We start from the raw sequence: 14726 nt of genomic DNA on the forward strand, positions 1-14726 counted from the left end.
AGGACTGCGGAGAGGACTGCCGAGAGGCTTGCCGATGCCTCGCAGACACATTCCAGATATCTAGCATGCTAAATATCTAGACCCGTCGGGGACTCCTGCCAGAAGCTACAGCCAATGAGAGCGCAAGACACGGGTTGAGGGGAAATCTGGGGTCACAGTAGGAACTTACTGCATGTCAAAACAGCAAGTTTGGCAGTATAGATATGGGATGACTTTGAAAGTCTTATAGTGTGAACATAGCTATCTACATACTGACATGCCCTACTCCCCAAGAGTCTCCCTTTTATTGTGGTCATAATAGCTATTGGAGATGCCAGGGATTGAACCCGGGGCCTCATACATGCAAAGCATGCGCTCTACCACTGAGCTACATCCCCCGTGGTTTTTGGGAATGTTTGACAATTTATTCCAGACACCTGAATAAAAGAAGAAATCTGACTAAAACACTTACGGTTAATCTGGTACGTTGCTTTAAAACCTGCGAAATGCAACTGCGATGGCCTTAAATCAAACCGGGTAGAGTGCTTGCACGACTATACCAGCAATCGCAGTGGAAAAGTAGGACATATGCTGCCTTAAGGCCCTGGCACACCGAGCCGTCGGCCGGCCGGCGATGAGCGTCCGTCGGACTGTTTTTTCCGGTGTGTCCCGCACACTCTAGTCGACTCTAGTCTAGTTGAATCGGTGGTGCCGCCCGTCGGTGAGAGAAATCACTCTCATTGGCAGTTCAGCCTTTGGTTCAGCTTAAACAAATCAGTGCACTAGAAGAGAAAAGGACGTGAGGGAAAGCAAGCCAACGAGGAAAGTCCAGAGGAAAAACACAGAGGGCTCTTCCCATTTTTCTTCTTGATCTCACCTGATCATTCCAATACACGGATATTTTCACAACGACATGGCCATCCGGAGTAAAGCTATGTGGTCGGCAACTGCTTTATTTTATGTCCGTATCATAATAAAGGCTTGTATATCCGCCGTCCTCGGTCTTCCGGTTTCCCTTTTTGAATGACAAGCACACACTACCGCGACCTGCTGGTAGGAAGAGTTATTTCATCTCAGGCAGGCACAGAACGTACGTGCTAACTGGCCGTCGGCTGTAGTCTTTGCGGTGTGTTCAAGTGCAACTCGTCGGCCAAAACAAAGGTGACGCGAGGCGACGCAACAGGCGGCTTTCGTTGCCGCTGGATTTTTGATGTCGGCTTGGTGTGTCCCCAGCTTTACTGCTTACTTTCTAACAACAATACCAAACAACAGTATACTGTCAGTGGAAGAAGAGAAGGACTGCGATGGCTGGGAATCGAACCCAGGTCAACTGCTTGGAAGGCAGCTATGCTCACCACTATACCACCATCGCTTCGCGAAGAAGGTCTTCCCGCCAAATTCGCCAATTTTTCTGGGCATCGAGACTGAAGCGAGCCCTGCATTTAAAAAATGCATGGTAGTGTCACCTCTACTTACTTATTTTTGATATTGTATCAAAATTGGATTTGATTGAAGGCCAATCTTAAGGCCCACACACAATCTAGTCTACTCAATCAACAATTACTGTCACAGAATCACTTTGTTACTGATGTTTTTTTCTAAGTTGCACCTAGTTTCCAAGTAACCAAGTATCATTGGTGGGCTCCCGCTGCCGAAAAGTGTCTTTCGTTGTCGGCAGGATTCGAACCTGCGCGGGGAGACCCCAATGGATTTCTAGTCCATCGCCTTAACCACTCGGCCACGACAACCTGTAAAACAACGGTTAATACCAATTTGCAAAAATGTCCTGAACTTTCCCAATTGCTGAGAAGAACAGGGCATATCAATGTAACGTACTTGTTCAGTTAAACGTCCACTTGCTTTTCTTGCCTTTGTGATAGTCGGTGCATTCTTTGCTTTGCGCTATCAGTGCTTGATCTTTTCAGTTCTCCTTGTAGCTGGGGACCTGTTTTTCCGCTCCCCTTTCCGCCGCTCGACGATATCCTCAGTCAGGGTCAGCAGTTCTCCTCCCCTGCTGAACGAAGCCTGAGCCAAACCCTGCTCTCCTTTTCTGAGTCGTCTAACAGTTTGCCAGAACTTCCACGATGCCAAAGGAAAGTCCTTCTCCGTAGCCTCCCGGAAATCAACATATGGTATGAATATCACATTTCATGGACTAATTGTGAATTCTCCATTCTGCTGTGAAGTAACAACTTTTGTCTTTCTTGGTGAATAATAAGCAGCTGGTAGAAGACGCTAGCCTCCCCGTCGGGGAATCGAACCCCGGTCTTCCGCGTGACAAGCGGAGATACTGTCCACTATACTAACGAGGACTGCCGAGAGGACTGCCGAGAGGACTGCGGAGAGGACTGCCGAGAGGACTGCGGAGAGGACTGCCGAGAGGCTTGCCGATGCCTCGCAGACACATTCCAGATATCTAGCATGCTAAATATCTAGACCCGTCGGGGACTCCTGCCAGAAGCTACAGCCAATGAGAGCGCAAGACACGGGTTGAGGGGAAATCTGGGGTCACAGTAGGAACTTACTGCATGTCAAAACAGCAAGTTTGGCAGTATAGATATGGGATGACTTTGAAAGTCTTATAGTGTGAACATAGCTATCTACATACTGACATGCCCTACTCCCCAAGAGTCTCCCTTTTATTGTGGTCATAATAGCTATTGGAGATGCCAGGGATTGAACCCGGGGCCTCATACATGCAAAGCATGCGCTCTACCACTGAGCTACATCCCCCGTGGTTTTTGGGAATGTTTGACAATTTATTCCAGACACCTGAATAAAAGAAGAAATCTGACTAAAACACTTACGGTTAATCTGGTACGTTGCTTTAAAACCTGCGAAATGCAACTGCGATGGCCTTAAATCAAACCGGGTAGAGTGCTTGCACGACTATACCAGCAATCACAGTGGAAAAGTAGGACATATGCTGCCTTAAGGCCCTGGCACACCGAGCCGTCGGCCGGCCGGCGATGAGCGTCCGTCGGACTGTTTTTTCCGGTGTGTCCCGCACACTCTAGTCGACTCTAGTCTAGTTGAATCGGTGGTGCCGCCCGTCGGTGAGAGAAATCACTCTCATTGGCAGTTCAGCCTTTGGTTCAGCTTAAACAAATCAGTGCACTAGAAGAGAAAAGGACGTGAGGGAAAGCAAGCCAACGAGGAAAGTCCAGAGGAAAAACACAGAGGGCTCTTCCCATTTTTCTTCTTGATCTCACCTGATCATTCCAATACACGGATATTTTCACAACGACATGGCCATCCGGAGTAAAGCTATGTGGTCGGCAACTGCTTTATTTTATGTCCGTATCATAATAAAGGCTTGTATATCCGCCGTCCTCGGTCTTCCGGTTTCCCTTTTTGAATGACAAGCACACACTACCGCGACCTGCTGGTAGGAAGAGTTATTTCATCTCAGGCAGGCACAGAACGTACGTGCTAACTGGCCGTCGGCTGTAGTCTTTGCGGTGTGTTCAAGTGCAACTCGTCGGCCAAAACAAAGGTGACGCGAGGCGACGCAACAGGCGGCTTTCGTTGCCGCTGGATTTTTGATGTCGGCTTGGTGTGTCCCCAGCTTTACTGCTTACTTTCTAACAACAATACCAAACAACAGTATACTGTCAGTGGAAGAAGAGAAGGACTGCGATGGCTGGGAATCGAACCCAGGTCAACTGCTTGGAAGGCAGCTATGCTCACCACTATACCACCATCGCTTCGCGAAGAAGGTCTTCCCGCCAAATTCGCCAATTTTTCTGGGCATCGAGACTGAAGCGAGCCCTGCATTTAAAAAATGCATGGGACTGTCACCTCTACTTACTTATTTTTGATATTGTATCAAAATTGGATTTGATTGAAGGCCAATCTTAAGGCCCACACACAATCTAGTCTACTCAATCAACAATTACTGTCACAGAATCACTTTGTTACTGATGTTTTTTTCTAAGTTGCACCTAGTTTCCAAGTAACCAAGTATCATTGGTGGGCTCCCGCTGCCGAAAAGTGTCTTTCGTTGTCGGCAGGATTCGAACCTGCGCGGGGAGACCCCAATGGATTTCTAGTCCATCGCCTTAACCACTCGGCCACGACAACCTGTAAAACAACGGTTAATACCAATTTGCAAAAATGTCCTGAACTTTCCCAATTGCTGAGAAGAACAGGGCATATCAATGTAACGTACTTGTTCAGTTAAACGTCCACTTGCTTTTCTTGCCTTTGTGATAGTCGGTGCATTCTTTGCTTTGCGCTATCAGTGCTTGATCTTTTCAGTTCTCCTTGTAGCTGGGGACCTGTTTTTCCGCTCCCCTTTCCGCCGCTCGACGATATCCTCAGTCAGGGTCAGCAGTTCTCCTCCCCTGCTGAACGAAGCCTGAGCCAAACCCTGCTCTCCTTTTCTGAGTCGTCTAACAGTTTGCCAGAACTTCCACGATGCCAAAGGAAAGTCCTTCTCCGTAGCCTCCCGGAAATCAACATATGGTATGAATATCACATTTCATGGACTAATTGTGAATTCTCCATTCTGCTGTGAAGTAACAACTTTTGTCTTTCTTGGTGAATAATAAGCAGCTGGTAGAAGACGCTAGCCTCCCCGTCGGGGAATCGAACCCCGGTCTTCCGCGTGACAAGCGGAGATACTGTCCACTATACTAACGAGGACTGCCGAGAGGACTGCCGAGAGGACTGCCGATGCCTCGCAGACACATTCCAGATATCTAGCATGCTAAATATCTAGACCCGTCGGGGACTCCTGCCAGAAGCTACAGCCAATGAGAGCGCAAGACACGGGTTGAGGGGAAATCTGGGGTCACAGTAGGAACTTACTGCATGTCAAAACAGCAAGTTTGGCAGTATAGATATGGGATGACTTTGAAAGTCTTGTAGTGTGAACATAGCTATCTACATACTGACATGCCCTACTCCCCAAGAGTCTCCCTTTTATTGTGGTCATAATAGCTATTGGAGATGCCAGGGATTGAACCCGGGGCCTCATACATGCAAAGCATGCGCTCTACCACTGAGCTACATCCCCCGTGGTTTTTGGGAATGTTTGACAATTTATTCCAGACACCTGAATAAAAGAAGAAATCTGACTAAAACACTTACGGTTAATCTGGTACGTTGCTTTAAAACCTGCGAAATGCAACTGCGATGGCCTTAAATCAAACCGGGTAGAGTGCTTGCACGACTATACCAGCAATCGCAGTGGAAAAGTAGGACATATGCTGCCTTAAGGCCCTGGCACACCGAGCCGTCGGCCGGCCGGCGATGAGCGTCCGTCGGACTGTTTTTTCCGGTGTGTCCCGCACACTCTAGTCGACTCTAGTCTAGTTGAATCGGTGGTGCCGCCCGTCGGTGAGAGAAATCACTCTCATTGGCAGTTCAGCCTTTGGTTCAGCTTAAACAAATCAGTGCACTAGAAGAGAAAAGGACGTGAGGGAAAGCAAGCCAACGAGGAAAGTCCAGAGGAAAAACACAGAGGGCTCTTCCCATTTTTCTTCTTGATCTCACCTGATCATTCCAATACACGGATATTTTCACAACGACATGGCCATCCGGAGTAAAGCTATGTGGTCGGCAACTGCTTTATTTTATGTCCGTATCATAATAAAGGCTTGTATATCCGCCGTCCTCGGTCTTCCGGTTTCCCTTTTTGAATGACAAGCACACACTACCGCGACCTGCTGGTAGGAAGAGTTATTTCATCTCAGGCAGGCACAGAACGTACGTGCTAACTGGCCGTCGGCTGTAGTCTTTGCGGTGTGTTCAAGTGCAACTCGTCGGCCAAAACAAAGGTGACGCGAGGCGACGCAACAGGCGGCTTTCGTTGCCGCTGGATTTTTGATGTCGGCTTGGTGTGTCCCCAGCTTTACTGCTTACTTTCTAACAACAATACCAAACAACAGTATACTGTCAGTGGAAGAAGAGAAGGACTGCGATGGCTGGGAATCGAACCCAGGTCAACTGCTTGGAAGGCAGCTATGCTCACCACTATACCACCATCGCTTCGCAAAGAAGGTCTTCCCGCCAAATTCGCCAATTTTTCTGGGCATCGAGACTGAAGCGAGCCCTGCATTTAAAAAATGCATGGTAGTGTCACCTCTACTTACTTATTTTTGATATTGTATCAAAATTGGATTTGATTGAAGGCCAATCTTAAGGCCCACACACAATCTAGTCTACTCAATCAACAATTACTGTCACAGAATCACTTTGTTACTGATGTTTTTTTCTAAGTTGCACCTAGTTTCCAAGTAACCAAGTATCATTGGTGGGCTCCCGCTGCCGAAAAGTGTCTTTCGTTGTCGGCAGGATTCGAACCTGCGCGGGGAGACCCCAATGGATTTCTAGTCCATCGCCTTAACCACTCGGCCACGACAACCTGTAAAACAACGGTTAATACCAATTTGCAAAAATGTCCTGAACTTTCCCAATTGCTGAGAAGAACAGGGCATATCAATGTAACGTACTTGTTCAGTTAAACGTCCACTTGCTTTTCTTGCCTTTGTGATAGTCGGTGCATTCTTTGCTTTGCGCTATCAGTGCTTGATCTTTTCAGTTCTCCTTGTAGCTGGTTCGCACTGCACAAATTTGGCCCTGATTTTCCGCTCCCCTTTCCGCCGCTCGACAATATCCTCAGTCAGGGTCAGCAGTTCTCCTCCCCTGCTGAACGAAGCCTGAGCCAAACCCTGCTCTCCTTTTCTGAGTCGTCTAACAGTTTGCCAGAACTTCCACGATGCCAAAGGAAAGTCCTTCTCCGTAGCCTCCCGGAAATCAACATATGGTATGAATATCACATTTCATGGACTAATTGTGAATTCTCCATTCTGCTGTGAAGTAACAACTTTTGTCTTTCTTGGTGAATAATAAGCAGCTGGTAGAAGACGCTAGCCTCCCCGTCGGGGAATCGAACCCCGGTCTTCCGCGTGACAAGCGGAGATACTGTCCACTATACTAACGAGGACTGCCGAGAGGACTGCCGAGAGGACTGCCGATGCCTCGCAGACACATTCCAGATATCTAGCATGCTAAATATCTAGACCCGTCGGGGACTCCTGCCAGAAGCTACAGCCAATGAGAGCGCAAGACACGGGTTGAGGGGAAATCTGGGGTCACAGTAGGAACTTACTGCATGTCAAAACAGCAAGTTTGGCAGTATAGATATGGGATGACTTTGAAAGTCTTGTAGTGTGAACATAGCTATCTACATACTGACATGCCCTACTCCCCAAGAGTCTCCCTTTTATTGTGGTCATAATAGCTATTGGAGATGCCAGGGATTGAACCCGGGGCCTCATACATGCAAAGCATGCGCTCTACCACTGAGCTACATCCCCCGTGGTTTTTGGGAATGTTTGACAATTTATTCCAGACACCTGAATAAAAGAAGAAATCTGACTAAAACACTTACGGTTAATCTGGTACGTTGCTTTAAAACCTGCGAAATGCAACTGCGATGGCCTTAAATCAAACCGGGTAGAGTGCTTGCACGACTATACCAGCAATCGCAGTGGAAAAGTAGGACATATGCTGCCTTAAGGCCCTGGCACACCGAGCCGTCGGCCGGCCGGCGATGAGCGTCCGTCGGACTGTTTTTTCCGGTGTGTCCCGCACACTCTAGTCGACTCTAGTCTAGTTGAATCGGTGGTGCCGCCCGTCGGTGAGAGAAATCACTCTCATTGGCAGTTCAGCCTTTGGTTCAGCTTAAACAAATCAGTGCACTAGAAGAGAAAAGGACGTGAGGGAAAGCAAGCCAACGAGGAAAGTCCAGAGGAAAAACACAGAGGGCTCTTCCCATTTTTCTTCTTGATCTCACCTGATCATTCCAATACACGGATATTTTCACAACGACATGGCCATCCGGAGTAAAGCTATGTGGTCGGCAACTGCTTTATTTTATGTCCGTATCATAATAAAGGCTTGTATATCCGCCGTCCTCGGTCTTCCGGTTTCCCTTTTTGAATGACAAGCACACACTACCGCGACCTGCTGGTAGGAAGAGTTATTTCATCTCAGGCAGGCACAGAACGTACGTGCTAACTGGCCGTCGGCTGTAGTCTTTGCGGTGTGTTCAAGTGCAACTCGTCGGCCAAAACAAAGGTGACGCGAGGCGACGCAACAGGCGGCTTTCGTTGCCGCTGGATTTTTGATGTCGGCTTGGTGTGTCCCCAGCTTTACTGCTTACTTTCTAACAACAATACCAAACAACAGTATACTGTCAGTGGAAGAAGAGAAGGACTGCGATGGCTGGGAATCGAACCCAGGTCAACTGCTTGGAAGGCAGCTATGCTCACCACTATACCACCATCGCTTCGCAAAGAAGGTCTTCCCGCCAAATTCGCCAATTTTTCTGGGCATCGAGACTGAAGCGAGCCCTGCATTTAAAAAATGCATGGTAGTGTCACCTCTACTTACTTATTTTTGATATTGTATCAAAATTGGATTTGATTGAAGGCCAATCTTAAGGCCCACACACAATCTAGTCTACTCAATCAACAATTACTGTCACAGAATCACTTTGTTACTGATGTTTTTTTCTAAGTTGCACCTAGTTTCCAAGTAACCAAGTATCATTGGTGGGCTCCCGCTGCCGAAAAGTGTCTTTCGTTGTCTGCAGGATTCGAACCTGCGCGGGGAGACCCCAATGGATTTCTAGTCCATCGCCTTAACCACTCGGCCACGACAACCTGTAAAACAACGGTTAATACCAATTTGCAAAAATGTCCTGAACTTTCCCAATTGCTGAGAAGAACAGGGCATATCAATGTAACGTACTTGTTCAGTTAAACGTCCACTTGCTTTTCTTGCCTTTGTGATAGTCGGTGCATTCTTTGCTTTGCGCTATCAGTGCTTGATCTTTTCAGTTCTCCTTGTAGCTGGGGACCTGTTTTTCCGCTCCCCTTTCCGCCGCTCGACGATATCCTCAGTCAGGGTCAGCAGTTCTCCTCCCCTGCTGAACGAAGCCTGAGCCAAACCCTGCTCTCCTTTTCTGAGTCGTCTAACAGTTTGCCAGAACTTCCACGATGCCAAAGGAAAGTCCTTCTCCGTAGCCTCCCGGAAATCAACATATGGTATGAATATCACATTTCATGGACTAATTGTGAATTCTCCATTCTGCTGTGAAGTAACAACTTTTGTCTTTCTTGGTGAATAATAAGCAGCTGGTAGAAGACGCTAGCCTCCCCGTCGGGGAATCGAACCCCGGTCTTCCGCGTGACAAGCGGAGATACTGTCCACTATACTAACGAGGACTGCCGAGAGGACTGCCGAGAGGACTGCCGATGCCTCGCAGACACATTCCAGATATCTAGCATGCTAAATATCTAGACCCGTCGGGGACTCCTGCCAGAAGCTACAGCCAATGAGAGCGCAAGACACGGGTTGAGGGGAAATCTGGGGTCACAGTAGGAACTTACTGCATGTCAAAACAGCAAGTTTGGCAGTATAGATATGGGATGACTTTGAAAGTCTTGTAGTGTGAACATAGCTATCTACATACTGACATGCCCTACTCCCCAAGAGTCTCCCTTTTATTGTGGTCATAATAGCTATTGGAGATGCCAGGGATTGAACCCGGGGCCTCATACATGCAAAGCATGCGCTCTACCACTGAGCTACATCCCCCGTGGTTTTTGGGAATGTTTGACAATTTATTCCAGACACCTGAATAAAAGAAGAAATCTGACTAAAACACTTACGGTTAATCTGGTACGTTGCTTTAAAACCTGCGAAATGCAACTGCGATGGCCTTAAATCAAACCGGGTAGAGTGCTTGCACGACTATACCAGCAATCGCAGTGGAAAAGTAGGACATATGCTGCCTTAAGGCCCTGGCACACCGAGCCGTCGGCCGGCCGGCGATGAGCGTCCGTCGGACTGTTTTTTCCGGTGTGTCCCGCACACTCTAGTCGACTCTAGTCTAGTTGAATCGGTGGTGCCGCCCGTCGGTGAGAGAAATCACTCTCATTGGCAGTTCAGCCTTTGGTTCAGCTTAAACAAATCAGTGCACTAGAAGAGAAAAGGACGTGAGGGAAAGCAAGCCAACGAGGAAAGTCCAGAGGAAAAACACAGAGGGCTCTTCCCATTTTTCTTCTTGATCTCACCTGATCATTCCAATACACGGATATTTTCACAACGACATGGCCATCCGGAGTAAAGCTATGTGGTCGGCAACTGCTTTATTTTATGTCCGTATCATAATAAAGGCTTGTATATCCGCCGTCCTCGGTCTTCCGGTTTCCCTTTTTGAATGACAAGCACACACTACCGCGACCTGCTGGTAGGAAGAGTTATTTCATCTCAGGCAGGCACAGAACGTACGTGCTAACTGGCCGTCGGCTGTAGTCTTTGCGGTGTGTTCAAGTGCAACTCGTCGGCCAAAACAAAGGTGACGCGAGGCGACGCAACAGGCGGCTTTCGTTGCCGCTGGATTTTTGATGTCGGCTTGGTGTGTCCCCAGCTTTACTGCTTACTTTCTAACAACAATACCAAACAACAGTATACTGTCAGTGGAAGAAGAGAAGGACTGCGATGGCTGGGAATCGAACCCAGGTCAACTGCTTGGAAGGCAGCTATGCTCACCACTATACCACCATCGCTTCGCGAAGAAGGTCTTCCCGCCAAATTCGCCAATTTTTCTGGGCATCGAGACTGAAGCGAGCCCTGCATTTAAAAAATGCATGGTAGTGTCACCTCTACTTACTTATTTTTGATATTGTATCAAAATTGGATTTGATTGAAGGCCAATCTTAAGGCCCACACACAATCTAGTCTACTCAATCAACAATTACTGTCACAGAATCACTTTGTTACTGATGTTTTTTTCTAAGTTGCACCTAGTTTCCAAGTAACCAAGTATCATTGGTGGGCTCCCGCTGCCGAAAAGTGTCTTTCGTTGTCGGCAGGATTCGAACCTGCGCGGGGAGACCCCAATGGATTTCTAGTCCATCGCCTTAACCACTCGGCCACGACAACCTGTAAAACAACGGTTAATACCAATTTGCAAAAATGTCCTGAACTTTCCCAATTGCTGAGAAGAACAGGGCATATCAATGTAACGTACTTGTTCAGTTAAACGTCCACTTGCTTTTCTTGCCTTTGTGATAGTCGGTGCATTCTTTGCTTTGCGCTATCAGTGCTTGATCTTTTCAGTTCTCCTTGTAGCTGGTTCGCACTGCACAAATTTGGCCCTGATTTTCCGCTCCCCTTTCCGCCGCTCGACAATATCCTCAGTCAGGGTCAGCAGTTCTCCTCCCCTGCTGAACGAAGCCTGAGCCAAACCCTGCTCTCCTTTTCTGAGTCGTCTAACAGTTTGCCAGAACTTCCACGATGCCAAAGGAAAGTCCTTCTCCGTAGCCTCCCGGAAATCAACATATGGTATGAATATCACATTTCATGGACTAATTGTGAATTCTCCATTCTGCTGTGAAGTAACAACTTTTGTCTTTCTTGGTGAATAATAAGCAGCTGGTAGAAGACGCTAGCCTCCCCGTCGGGGAATCGAACCCCGGTCTTCCGCGTGACAAGCGGAGATACTGTCCACTATACTAACGAGGACTGCCGAGAGGACTGCCGAGAGGACTGCCGATGCCTCGCAGACACATTCCAGATATCTAGCATGCTAAATATCTAGACCCGTCGGGGACTCCTGCCAGAAGCTACAGCCAATGAGAGCGCAAGACACGGGTTGAGGGGAAATCTGGGGTCACAGTAGGAACTTACTGCATGTCAAAACAGCAAGTTTGGCAGTATAGATATGGGATGACTTTGAAAGTCTTGTAGTGTGAACATAGCTATCTACATACTGACATGCCCTACTCCCCAAGAGTCTCCCTTTTATTGTGGTCATAATAGCTATTGGAGATGCCAGGGATTGAACCCGGGGCCTCATACATGCAAAGCATGCGCTCTACCACTGAGCTACATCCCCCGTGGTTTTTGGGAATGTTTGACAATTTATTCCAGACACCTGAATAAAAGAAGAAATCTGACTAAAACACTTACGGTTAATCTGGTACGTTGCTTTAAAACCTGCGAAATGCAACTGCGATGGCCTTAAATCAAACCGGGTAGAGTGCTTGCACGACTATACCAGCAATCGCAGTGGAAAAGTAGGACATATGCTGCCTTAAGGCCCTGGCACACCGAGCCGTCGGCCGGCCGGCGATGAGCGTCCGTCGGACTGTTTTTTCCGGTGTGTCCCGCACACTCTAGTCGACTCTAGTCTAGTTGAATCGGTGGTGCCGCCCGTCGGTGAGAGAAATCACTCTCATTGGCAGTTCAGCCTTTGGTTCAGCTTAAACAAATCAGTGCACTAGAAGAGAAAAGGACGTGAGGGAAAGCAAGCCAACGAGGAAAGTCCAGAGGAAAAACACAGAGGGCTCTTCCCATTTTTCTTCTTGATCTCACCTGATCATTCCAATACACGGATATTTTCACAACGACATGGCCATCCGGAGTAAAGCTATGTGGTCGGCAACTGCTTTATTTTATGTCCGTATCATAATAAAGGCTTGTATATCCGCCGTCCTCGGTCTTCCGGTTTCCCTTTTTGAATGACAAGCACACACTACCGCGACCTGCTGGTAGGAAGAGTTATTTCATCTCAGGCAGGCACAGAACGTACGTGCTAACTGGCCGTCGGCTGTAGTCTTTGCGGTGTGTTCAAGTGCAACTCGTCGGCCAAAACAAAGGTGACGCGAGGCGACGCAACAGGCGGCTTTCGTTGCCGCTGGATTTTTGATGTCGGCTTGGTGTGTCCCCAGCTTTACTGCTTACTTTCTAACAACAATACCAAACAACAGTATACTGTCAGTGGAAGAAGAGAAGGACTGCGATGGCTGGGAATCGAACCCAGGTCAACTGCTTGGAAGGCAGCTATGCTCACCACTATACCACCATCGCTTCGCAAAGAAGGTCTTCCCGCCAAATTCGCCAATTTTTCTGGGCATCGAGACTGAAGCGAGCCCTGCATTTAAAAAATGCATGGTAGTGTCACCTCTACTTACTTATTTTTGATATTGTATCAAAATTGGATTTGATTGAAGGCCAATCTTAAGGCCCACACACAATCTAGTCTACTCAATCAACAATTACTGTCACAGAATCACTTTGTTACTGATGTTTTTTTCTAAGTTGCACCTAGTTTCCAAGTAACCAAGTATCATTGGTGGGCTCCCGCTGCCGAAAAGTGTCTTTCGTTGTCGGCAGGATTCGAACCTGCGCGGGGAGACCCCAATGGATTTCTAGTCCATCGCCTTAACCACTCGGCCACGACAACCTGTAAAACAACGGTTAATACCAATTTGCAAAAATGTCCTGAACTTTCCCAATTGCTGAGAAGAACAGGGCATATCAATGTAACGTACTTGTTCAGTTAAACGTCCACTTGCTTTTCTTGCCTTTGTGATAGTCGGTGCATTCTTTGCTTTGCGCTATCAGTGCTTGATCTTTTCAGTTCTCCTTGTAGCTGGGGACCTGTTTTTCCGCTCCCCTTTCCGCCGCTCGACGATATCCTCAGTCAGGGTCAGCAGTTCTCCTCCCCTGCTGAACGAAGCCTGAGCCAAACCCTGCTCTCCTTTTCTGAGTCGTCTAACAGTTTGCCAGAACTTCCACGATGCCAAAGGAAAGTCCTTCTCCGTAGCCTCCCGGAAATCAACATATGGTATGAATATCACATTTCATGGACTAATTGTGAATTCTCCATTCTGCTGTGAAGTAACAACTTTTGTCTTTCTTGGTGAATAATAAGCAGCTGGTAGAAGACGCTAGCCTCCCCGTCGGGGAATCGAACCCCGGTCTTCCGCGTGACAAGCGGAGATACTGTCCACTATACTAACGAGGACTGCCGAGAGGACTGCCGAGAGGACTGCCGATGCCTCGCAGACACATTCCAGATATCTAGCATGCTAAATATCTAGACCCGTCGGGGACTCCTGCCAGAAGCTACAGCCAATGAGAGCGCAAGACACGGGTTGAGGGGAAATCTGGGGTCACAGTAGGAACTTACTGCATGTCAAAACAGCAAGTTTGGCAGTATAGATATGGGATGACTTTGAAAGTCTTGTAGTGTGAACATAGCTATCTACATACTGACATGCCCTACTCCCCAAGAGTCTCCCTTTTATTGTGGTCATAATAGCTATTGGAGATGCCAGGGATTGAACCCGGGGCCTCATACATGCAAAGCATGCGCTCTACCACTGAGCTACATCCCCCGTGGTTTTTGGGAATGTTTGACAATTTATTCCAGACACCTGAATAAAAGAAGAAATCTGACTAAAACACTTACGGTTAATCTGGTACGTTGCTTTAAAACCTGCGAAATGCAACTGCGATGGCCTTAAATCAAACCGGGTAGAGTGCTTGCACGACTATACCAGCAATCGCAGTGGAAAAGTAGGACATATGCTGCCTTAAGGCCCTGGCACACCGAGCCGTCGGCCGGCCGGCGATGAGCGTCCGTCGGACTGTTTTTTCCGGTGTGTCCCGCACACTCTAGTCGACTCTAGTCTAGTTGAATCGGTGGTGCCGCCCGTCGGTGAGAGAAATCACTCTCATTGGCAGTTCAGCCTTTGGTTCAGCTTAAACAAATCAGTGCACTAGAAGAGAAAAGGACGTGAGGGAAAGCAAGCCAACGAGGAAAGTCCAGAGGAAAAACACAGAGGGCTCTTCCCATTTTTCTTCTTGATCTCACCTGATCATTCCAATACACGGATATTTTCACAACGACATGGCCATCCGGAGTAAAGCTATGTGGT

The 14726-nt window shown here is 47.8% G+C and overlaps 24 non-coding genes across 24 annotated transcripts; all 24 read right to left on the reverse strand.

The window, feature by feature from the left end:
* Nucleotides 1-305: 305 nt before the first annotated feature.
* On the reverse strand, nt 306-377 carry trnaa-ugc (transfer RNA alanine (anticodon UGC)). The gene has a single exon. It is a non-coding gene; the product is annotated as a tRNA-Ala (tRNA).
* Nucleotides 378-1279: 902 nt separating this feature from the next.
* Nucleotides 1280-1351, reverse strand: trnag-ucc (transfer RNA glycine (anticodon UCC)). The gene has a single exon. It is a non-coding gene; the product is annotated as a tRNA-Gly (tRNA).
* A 294-nt stretch (nt 1352-1645) lies between these two features.
* On the reverse strand, nt 1646-1727 carry trnas-aga (transfer RNA serine (anticodon AGA)). Its single transcript has one exon. It is a non-coding gene; the product is annotated as a tRNA-Ser (tRNA).
* Nucleotides 1728-2219: 492 nt separating this feature from the next.
* trnad-guc (transfer RNA aspartic acid (anticodon GUC)) lies at nt 2220-2291 on the reverse strand. The gene has a single exon. It is a non-coding gene; the product is annotated as a tRNA-Asp (tRNA).
* A 349-nt stretch (nt 2292-2640) lies between these two features.
* Nucleotides 2641-2712, reverse strand: trnaa-ugc (transfer RNA alanine (anticodon UGC)). The gene has a single exon. It is a non-coding gene; the product is annotated as a tRNA-Ala (tRNA).
* Nucleotides 2713-3614: 902 nt separating this feature from the next.
* trnag-ucc (transfer RNA glycine (anticodon UCC)) lies at nt 3615-3686 on the reverse strand. The gene has a single exon. It is a non-coding gene; the product is annotated as a tRNA-Gly (tRNA).
* A 294-nt stretch (nt 3687-3980) lies between these two features.
* trnas-aga (transfer RNA serine (anticodon AGA)) lies at nt 3981-4062 on the reverse strand. The gene has a single exon. It is a non-coding gene; the product is annotated as a tRNA-Ser (tRNA).
* A 492-nt stretch (nt 4063-4554) lies between these two features.
* On the reverse strand, nt 4555-4626 carry trnad-guc (transfer RNA aspartic acid (anticodon GUC)). Its single transcript has one exon. It is a non-coding gene; the product is annotated as a tRNA-Asp (tRNA).
* Nucleotides 4627-4927: 301 nt separating this feature from the next.
* trnaa-ugc (transfer RNA alanine (anticodon UGC)) lies at nt 4928-4999 on the reverse strand. Its single transcript has one exon. It is a non-coding gene; the product is annotated as a tRNA-Ala (tRNA).
* Nucleotides 5000-5901: 902 nt separating this feature from the next.
* Nucleotides 5902-5973, reverse strand: trnag-ucc (transfer RNA glycine (anticodon UCC)). Its single transcript has one exon. It is a non-coding gene; the product is annotated as a tRNA-Gly (tRNA).
* A 294-nt stretch (nt 5974-6267) lies between these two features.
* On the reverse strand, nt 6268-6349 carry trnas-aga (transfer RNA serine (anticodon AGA)). Its single transcript has one exon. It is a non-coding gene; the product is annotated as a tRNA-Ser (tRNA).
* A 510-nt stretch (nt 6350-6859) lies between these two features.
* Nucleotides 6860-6931, reverse strand: trnad-guc (transfer RNA aspartic acid (anticodon GUC)). Its single transcript has one exon. It is a non-coding gene; the product is annotated as a tRNA-Asp (tRNA).
* A 301-nt stretch (nt 6932-7232) lies between these two features.
* On the reverse strand, nt 7233-7304 carry trnaa-ugc (transfer RNA alanine (anticodon UGC)). The gene has a single exon. It is a non-coding gene; the product is annotated as a tRNA-Ala (tRNA).
* A 902-nt stretch (nt 7305-8206) lies between these two features.
* On the reverse strand, nt 8207-8278 carry trnag-ucc (transfer RNA glycine (anticodon UCC)). Its single transcript has one exon. It is a non-coding gene; the product is annotated as a tRNA-Gly (tRNA).
* An 868-nt stretch (nt 8279-9146) lies between these two features.
* trnad-guc (transfer RNA aspartic acid (anticodon GUC)) lies at nt 9147-9218 on the reverse strand. Its single transcript has one exon. It is a non-coding gene; the product is annotated as a tRNA-Asp (tRNA).
* A 301-nt stretch (nt 9219-9519) lies between these two features.
* trnaa-ugc (transfer RNA alanine (anticodon UGC)) lies at nt 9520-9591 on the reverse strand. The gene has a single exon. It is a non-coding gene; the product is annotated as a tRNA-Ala (tRNA).
* Nucleotides 9592-10493: 902 nt separating this feature from the next.
* On the reverse strand, nt 10494-10565 carry trnag-ucc (transfer RNA glycine (anticodon UCC)). The gene has a single exon. It is a non-coding gene; the product is annotated as a tRNA-Gly (tRNA).
* A 294-nt stretch (nt 10566-10859) lies between these two features.
* On the reverse strand, nt 10860-10941 carry trnas-aga (transfer RNA serine (anticodon AGA)). Its single transcript has one exon. It is a non-coding gene; the product is annotated as a tRNA-Ser (tRNA).
* Nucleotides 10942-11451: 510 nt separating this feature from the next.
* trnad-guc (transfer RNA aspartic acid (anticodon GUC)) lies at nt 11452-11523 on the reverse strand. Its single transcript has one exon. It is a non-coding gene; the product is annotated as a tRNA-Asp (tRNA).
* A 301-nt stretch (nt 11524-11824) lies between these two features.
* On the reverse strand, nt 11825-11896 carry trnaa-ugc (transfer RNA alanine (anticodon UGC)). Its single transcript has one exon. It is a non-coding gene; the product is annotated as a tRNA-Ala (tRNA).
* Nucleotides 11897-12798: 902 nt separating this feature from the next.
* On the reverse strand, nt 12799-12870 carry trnag-ucc (transfer RNA glycine (anticodon UCC)). Its single transcript has one exon. It is a non-coding gene; the product is annotated as a tRNA-Gly (tRNA).
* Nucleotides 12871-13164: 294 nt separating this feature from the next.
* Nucleotides 13165-13246, reverse strand: trnas-aga (transfer RNA serine (anticodon AGA)). Its single transcript has one exon. It is a non-coding gene; the product is annotated as a tRNA-Ser (tRNA).
* A 492-nt stretch (nt 13247-13738) lies between these two features.
* trnad-guc (transfer RNA aspartic acid (anticodon GUC)) lies at nt 13739-13810 on the reverse strand. Its single transcript has one exon. It is a non-coding gene; the product is annotated as a tRNA-Asp (tRNA).
* Nucleotides 13811-14111: 301 nt separating this feature from the next.
* On the reverse strand, nt 14112-14183 carry trnaa-ugc (transfer RNA alanine (anticodon UGC)). Its single transcript has one exon. It is a non-coding gene; the product is annotated as a tRNA-Ala (tRNA).
* Between the last annotated feature and the right edge of the window lie 543 nt (nt 14184-14726).

Source organism: Sebastes fasciatus, chromosome 11, assembly GCF_043250625.1.
Source record: "Sebastes fasciatus isolate fSebFas1 chromosome 11, fSebFas1.pri, whole genome shotgun sequence".
Taxonomy (NCBI): Eukaryota; Metazoa; Chordata; class Actinopteri; order Perciformes; family Sebastidae; genus Sebastes; species Sebastes fasciatus.